Raw genomic sequence first — 8,110 nt, 5'->3', positions numbered from 1 at the left:
GTTCTAAATTCACAAAGGCTTCAGCAGCAGCCATCCCACCCAACGTAGCATTTCAAGCAGGTGAACGACCAGAGGGACTCCAGTTTCCATGGGGCCATGCATGCTTTGGAGAAGCACATAAAGGAACAAGAAGCAGAGGCTGACAAGGCTGCTGATGAACCAGAGGCACATTCTCAGGACAGCAACCCAAGCTCCTCTACTGTTAAGGTCTTGCTCCCGAGAACCAGCTCCATCACAAGTTCATCAGTAGTCATTTCAGGATGTCACTCCTCATGGCACAAACACTCTTCTTGTTCTCACCACTCCTCGCTAACAGGGAGCTTTCACACACACACACACACACACACACACCCCATCGTTCTACCCGGACACTGAGGTCCAGCACCGAGGGCCTTCTGGTGGTTCCCTCACTGCGAGAAGCCAAGTTACAGGGAACCAGGCAGAGGGCCTTCTCGGTAGTGGTGCCCTCCCTGTGGAATGCCCTTCCACCAGATGTCAAAGAGAACAACAACTACCAGACTTTTAGAAGACATCTGAAGGCAGCCCTGTTTAGGGAAGCTTTTACTGTTTGATGTATTACAGTATTTTAATATTTTTTTGGAAGCCGCCCAGAGTGGCTGGGGAAACCCAGCCAGATGGGCGGGGTATAAATAATAAATTATTATTATTATTATTTCCGTTAGCAGATCATCTTATCCAGGGGTCAGCAAACTTTTTCAGTCCACTGTCCCTCAGACCTTGTGGGGGGCCGAACTATATTTTGAAGGGGGAAAATGAACGGATTCCTATGCCCCACAAATAACCCAGAGATGCATTTTAAATAAAAGCACACATTCTACTCATGTAAAAACATGCTGATTCCCGAACCGTCTGCGGGCCGGACTGAGAAGGCGATTGGGCCTGATACAGCCCCGGGGCCTTAGTTTGCCTACCCATGGTCTTATCAGTCCAGAGCCTCACATATGGCAGATGAAGTAACCCTCACGAAGGCTGAGGCAGCAGCTGCAGAAAAGCATGCTGAGTTAAGTTAGCGAAAATGTATAAAGTTAGTAATAAATGTTGGAAATGTAAAGAAAAAGAGGGAACATTTTATCACATGTGGTGGGAATGTAAAAAGGTGAAATGCTTCTGGGAGATGATATATAATGAGTTGAAAAAAATGTTGAAATATACATTTATAAAGAAACCAGAAGCAATTATATTGGGCATTGTGGGGAGTGATATAAATAGAAAGGAATGTAAGCTCTTTTTATATGCAATAACAGCAGCAAGAATATTATTGGCCCAAAAATGGAAGCAAGAAGAGTGACCGTCGATTGAAGAATGGAGGATGAAGTTAATGGACTATGCAGAATTAGATAAACTAACAGGAAGGATTCGAAACCGGCGAGACCAGAAATTCACGGAAGACTGGAGTAAATTTACGGACTATTTGAAAAGTAATTGTGAAGAACAGACGACGTTTGTAGGGTTACAAGAAGTTTTGTGAGGAGTATTATTAGAAGTATTGCAAAAATGGATAAGGGGGAGGATGATTTGTTAAGAGATGTAAAGGCAATATAAAGTTAAGAAATGCATAAGAAGTGGTTAAAATGGTGGATCATCAGAGGTGCTGATGGAAGTCCAAAAAGATTGTATAAGTGATAAGTTTTGTGGTATATTTTATAATTTATATGTTAAAATTAATAAAAAAAATTATAAAAAAGAAAAGCGTTCTGAGTTCACCAAGAGGGAAGAAATATTGAGGAGAGAAACTGCAGCACTTGAAGCTAAGCTTCATACCTTGAAACAAGAGGCAGAAGCTGCGCAGGCTCTTGCCTGAGTGTTGGAGGAAGAGGTGATGGGCCCTGAGGATAGCCTCCTACTGCATGGGTTGGAGGACAATGATTCACAACAATGAGTGCTGTCCAGTATACTCAACCCCAGCACACGGACGTACATACCAGCAGTAACTTCCATGCAACCAACATCGCCTGCAATTCCTGTGTCAGCAGCTACAAATCACTTTCTGTTCCCAGATCCAGATCCAGCAATGGTTCAGACTGCAGCATCAGAGATTCCTACACAGCGTCCCATAAAGGTGCCTGCCACGATGCCCACTACCAAACCTGAACAGGTTGAGCACCTACCTGTACACCTCACACCCTCTCCAGTCCAAACCTTCCCTCTGCAGACGACACCAGTTCATGACAGCGTGGCGGCTGGGACTGGACACCCCACAATGCCCACCTTCGTCTACCTTCCATCTTAGCCCTGTGCCTTATAGGTTTCCCCTTTCTTACTCATGCTGCAGGGTGACATCGCATTATTATTATTTATTCAGTTTCTTTGAATAAATTAATTCAACGTTGTGATGAAGACAGAATAGATGGGTAGCACTGGTGTTGGACATCGAAATGTTTAATCACACCCTTCTGCAATTCTATAGCAATATTGTAAATCAGCTATGTTCTATGGTCGTTGTGGCCATACTAATCTCCAACTTATAACCAAATGTTAATTCATAATTAAGCACAATGTAGGGAGACACAGAAACGGTAGCCTTTGCATTCTCAATAATGAAGTCATTGAAGGGCTCTGTGGAAATCCTTTTACAACACTTTCCTTCTCTTCCCACTATCAATCATTTAAAGGGGGGGGGGAGGAATCAGTCATAAGCTATCCTGATTGCATGTTTAAATGGATATTGAAGGATAACTAAAACAATAAAGACACCTATGGCACCCAAAAGAATAACCAATTTATTATGGCATAAGCTTTGATAGTCTACAGTTCACTTCATCAGGTGCATGAAGTGTTATCCTGAAATGCAGGTACACAAAAACATGACCTGAGAAGAAGGGGATTGTGAGGTCAGAAGGAAAGGAAATGCAGAAAAACACAAACAGCAATTGATAGCACAGACTTGACTAGACCAATTTAGACATGTGGTTTTTAAAAAGGACACTGTTTTGCCAATTAAGTCCACAAGTAATGCCATTGAACAGCTTCTCACTGCAGTCTCCCTCTGGAGTTCTTTTATACCTGTATGGCCACCTTAAGGTCAGTGACACAGGGTCTTGGGTGTTTGGAATACCACCCTGCTCTCTTGTCCACATTGAAGTTTCTGATGTTAAGAAACTTCTGTTGTAGGCGCTAAACTGGATTTTTTCTTAGTATAACTGTATCAGAATAATCTTGTTTGGAATACCTTCTTCTGTCCATGTTAGGGAAAGCCATTCCTCCCCTGGTTGCAGCAAGAGCAAAGAAAACAAGGTAGGGTCCTATTTAATGAGTGTATTCATTCATAATAGCGAGAGACAAAAGAATGCAGCAAGCCCTGACAATGGCGTTGCTCCTACTGGACTCCTCCTCCCTCCTTTCTAGCAACAGCACCTCCCTTTACGGTGGCCGCTCGTGGCCAGTTGTCTCTGAGTCCTTTGTTTCTGCACTCTTAACAAACGATGAGTTCTGGAAGAAGGGGGGTCAGAAATATTCTCCAGTGACAACGTGTCAGCTGGCTGCTCTGCTTCTGTCTCCCCTCCCCCTTCTGCTAACACTTTCCAACTCTTCTGTTTGCCTGTCTCTGAGCTGTGATCTTCCTCAAACTCCTCAAACCCCTGTTGTAATTCAGTGCTGCATTCTTCTTCTCCTGCAGCATTAGGAGAAGGAGGGAGTGATCTCTACCATTCCTCCTCCATCTCGCCCTCTTGAGTCCAATCCCTGACAGTTGTTAGCTTTCTCTTCCCCAAATGCGTGGAGACTGAATGTACACCCTTCCCCAGCCCATTTGTGTGTTTTTCTGTAGAAATTTCACCCACTCAAAATGTGCAGAGGGGGGAAAATGAGCTTCAGCAATATTCTCCACAGACTTTAAAGTGTGATAGTTCTCACTTCCGCAAGTGGGCTGATGTGTCAGCTCCCTTTCCCCTGCCACTGAAAGGCACCCAGATCTCCGCAGATCCCCATGAAAAGAAGCTCTTTATACCTAGAAGAGTGTATAAAATGGAAGAGCCCCCAACAATCACAACTATGAAATAATGTAGACTGCCAAAACTCTTCTTGCTTTTACTATTGAGTTTTTTTGTTGTTTTGATTCAGTTTTTATTGCTTTCTTACTTGTTTATTGTTGGAAACCTTCTCTAAAATGTGTGTATAGATGAAACGGGTTAGCGGCAGATAGGGCCTGAATTTGAGCTATAACAATGACAGCACATGTAGGGCTTCCCCATACCTGAGTTTAATGTGTATTTTAAGCTGTTTACATTCCCATTTAAGTAGCTTCATCTGCATGACATCCGTCTCAAACAGATCCTAACTGTAAATCCAAGGATTATCTGATAAATTCTGAAAAACGAAGCAGTTTGCAAGTCCAAACTGCTTCGCTCCAGACATCAAACATATTGCTTCTTTTGTTTCCTGTGGCTGGATCAAGCATCCTTTTTTGGTATTCCCTTTTCCACTCCCCCTGCATCTTTCTAACTCTAGTTCTGTTCTGGCAGACCAATGGTGCCTGTTTCTTGCAAGCTTTGCACCTGCTTTGTGATGTGTTCTGGTTATGTGATGTGTTCAATACAGAAAAACTGAAAAACTATTATTTCTCCAAATCTTTACTTTCTCTCTCTCTCTCTCTCTCTCTCTCTCTCTCACACACACACACACACACACACCAATTGATTTGACAACTATCTTTCTGTTTTGGAATGGGAAATGACTGTCATTTTAGGATTGAACATAAAGTAAACTGTGCACCAGCAGGCTTGCATTGAATTGGGAATTGGGTTTGTCTTGTTCCCAAAAAGTCAAAATGGATTATCCATCTTTATGGGCACAAGTGGGGGGGGGACTGTGCTTCTAGATTAAAAAAATCAATTTCTCTCTCCCCCTTCCCCACTAGGTCTAAGCACACTTCTTCCTGCCCTCAGTAACAAGGAGAACATCTTCCCCCAAGCTGCTCTGTTTCAGTCCACCACCCTTTTCATATATCTCTTCTGCTACAAGGCATGAGGTATGGAAAGATGGCCCATCAAAAAGGTCAGTTTCGAACTGTGGGCAAATAAATGCACACAGGGTGACAGAAGAGAGAGCTTTCATCCTACATAGTCTGCTTGAGAATTCAGTTGTCTATTGTGGTTTACAGTTACATCCGCAAACCCTGTGTTTTTAAAGGTCAAGGCCTAATAATAACAATGCCATGTAATTTCCTGACACCATACACTGCACCAGGGGTAGCTAACCTTTTCTTCAGCTTGAGGACCAAACACTGAGGGTTTGCCACACCTCCAAGGGCTGCATGCCAGCAAGTACACTCTCACACATGCAGACACAATCATGGAGCGCACACACACATGCAGTGCGGGTGTGAACAGCCATATAGGCACATGCACACACGCACACACAGGCAAACACATTCAAAGAACTTGCCTGAAGGCAGCCACCACTAACACATGAGTTTCTTTCACCCTCTCATTCCTTGCAGTGGGAGGAGTCTATCTTCTACAGCACTTCCTGTAACATCATGCCAATGCCTGATTAGTAGAAACGGTCATTGTTTCTCCAGGCCAGCCAGTGTTTTGGGCTCCCTATGTAGCTTTGTGCTTTGGCTGCTTTCAAGAACGTTAGTTAAAGATTGTAGGTGGTAGAGCAGAGCAGTTAGTTGTGTTCATTAATATCAATGGACCTCCGTTAGACTAGCATAGGATACTAGCCAACAGAGAAGACCTAAAGAGGGAGCTCATATCATCGGTTCATGAAGAGACCACCCGTGGCCTGAGATAATTATTGAGCCAACCCTTCCCCAGTCTTTCTTGGCTACTTAAAACTTGTTTGTTCTGAAGTGAAGGCAGTAGAGGAGATGCCCAGGCCAATGAAGCTGAATGCTAGAAAAAGAAAGTACTTCTTCTCACCCTGCATAACTATAGAATTTGCTCCCGCAAGAAACAGTGATGGCCACCAACCTAGATGGCTTCAAAATAGGATTAGACAAATTCATGGAGGAGAAGGCTATCAATGGCTACGAACCCTGATGGCTATGTTCTGCCACCACTATTAGAGGCACTATGCTTCCAAGTGCCAGCTTTTGGAAACTGCAGGAGAAACGAATGCTGCTGTACTCCAATCCTGTTTGTTGGTTTCCCATAGGTCAAACTAGGATGCTGGACTGGATGGGTCACTGGCATGATCCAGCAGGCTCTCATGTTCTTTACTCATCAGCTCTGAGAAGACAACCAATGGACTTAGACAATTCTCCTGTTTTATTGATTTGTTTTTCATATTTTCATACTGTGGCATAGTGCCACATTTGCACAGTGTAATCTTGAAGGTCAAGAGCTAGTAATAACAATGCCATGATATTTCCTGTAACCATATACTACACTCTTAAAAGGCTGCCTCGGCAGAAAGGTGGTATATAAATGCAACCCAAAGAAAAACAATGAAATAAGCAAAATAAAAAAAATCCTTCCAGTAGCACCTTTAAGACCAACTAAGTTAGTTCTTGGTATGAGCTTTCGTGTGCAAGCACACTTCTTCAGATATACTGTGTATCTGAAGAAGTGTGCTTGCACACGAAAGCTCATACCAAGAACTAACTTAGTTGGTCTTAAAGGTGCTACTGGAAGGATTTTTTTTATTTTGACTATGGCAGACCAACACGGCTACCTATCTGTAAATGAAATAAGCATTACTATAATCCATATCTATTTATAGTTATTCATCAGTGGAGTGCCTTTGGTATGTGTACTGCAAGAGGTTGTTTTTTTAAAAATTGCTTGTTTCAACATGCTTTATTTAATAGTTAAAAGAATTTCAACAATTTATGCCCGAGTACTCAGGGGTATGCAGTACCGGCACCTTTCCCCTCCAAATGTTAAAAGTGTGTCACTAATGAAGGATAAGCCTATCAATTCATGAAGGATAAGCCTATAAATTGCTACTAGCCCTGATGGCCGTGTTCTGCCTCCACATTTGGAGGCAGGGGGAAACCACAGGGTAGGGGAGAGGGCTCTGTGCTTGGGTCCTGCTTAAGGGTTTACCACAGGGACCTGGTTGGCCTCTGGGAGAACAAGATGTTGTACTAGATGGGCCATTGACCTGATTCATCGGGCTCTTCCCCATTGTGGCTCGATTCACAAACTTAATTCATCGGGAAACTTTTGATTGCAGAAGCCCACCGTGTGGTCTGGGTTGTGTGAAATGATTTGTGTTCAGCTGTTGGATGATTAGTCCAGCATTGCAATCTGGTTTGGAATAGACAGTCTTCGGCAACTGCATGATTTGTAAACCCCGAATCCAGTGGCTACGAAGCAAACGAGTAATGATAATTAGCTGTTAAAAGCTTTCAGCTTTGTTTCACTTTGTATTGCTAGGCCACAGGATGTTTTCAGGAAATTCCAGCTCATAAGTAGTAAATTTACCGTATCATCACAATATGCAGTAGACCACAGACTCAGAGAGAAAGAGATGGAGGGAGAGAGAGAGAGAGAGAGAGAGAGAGAGAGAGAGAGAGAGAGAGAGAGAGAGAGAGAGAGAGAGAGAGAGATTTACACCAGCAAGCAGTAAATGACAGGAAGCAACAGTACTGTTTGTTATTGCACAACAGAATTATTAATAACATTAATAGTTCAATTCACTAACTTTTGCAGGAAGGGATTCTGAGGAACAGAGGCAGATAGTGGTGAAAAGATATGAAGTTCAAGACCTTCTTGATAAAAACTGACAAATTGCCAGGTCTGGGTGACATCTACTTGAGAATAACTCAAATGTGAAGTTGGTGATATTCTAACAAAAATATGTACCGTATTTTTTGCTCTATAAGACTCACTTTTTCCCTCCTAAAAAGTAAGGGGAAATGTGTGTGTGTCTTATAGAGCGAATGCAGGCTGAGCAGCTATCCCAGAAGCCAGAACAGCAAGAGGGATTGCTGCACAGCGATCCCTCTTGCTGTTCTGGCTTCTGGGATTCAGAATATTTTTGTTTTTGTTTTCCTTCTCCAAAAACTAGGTGCCTCTTATGGTCTGGTACGTCTTATAGCGTGAAAAATACGGTAACTTGTGCCTAATATCAACCTCCCTACCTGAGGACTGGAAGTCGCCAATATAACACCAACTTTTAAAAAGGAATTGGGGGGTGG

This window comes from Podarcis pityusensis (assembly GCF_964106645.2).
Source record: "Podarcis pityusensis genome assembly, chromosome: 10".
Taxonomy (NCBI): Eukaryota; Metazoa; Chordata; class Lepidosauria; order Squamata; family Lacertidae; genus Podarcis; species Podarcis pityusensis.
Note: the sequence above shows the minus strand (reverse complement) of the source record.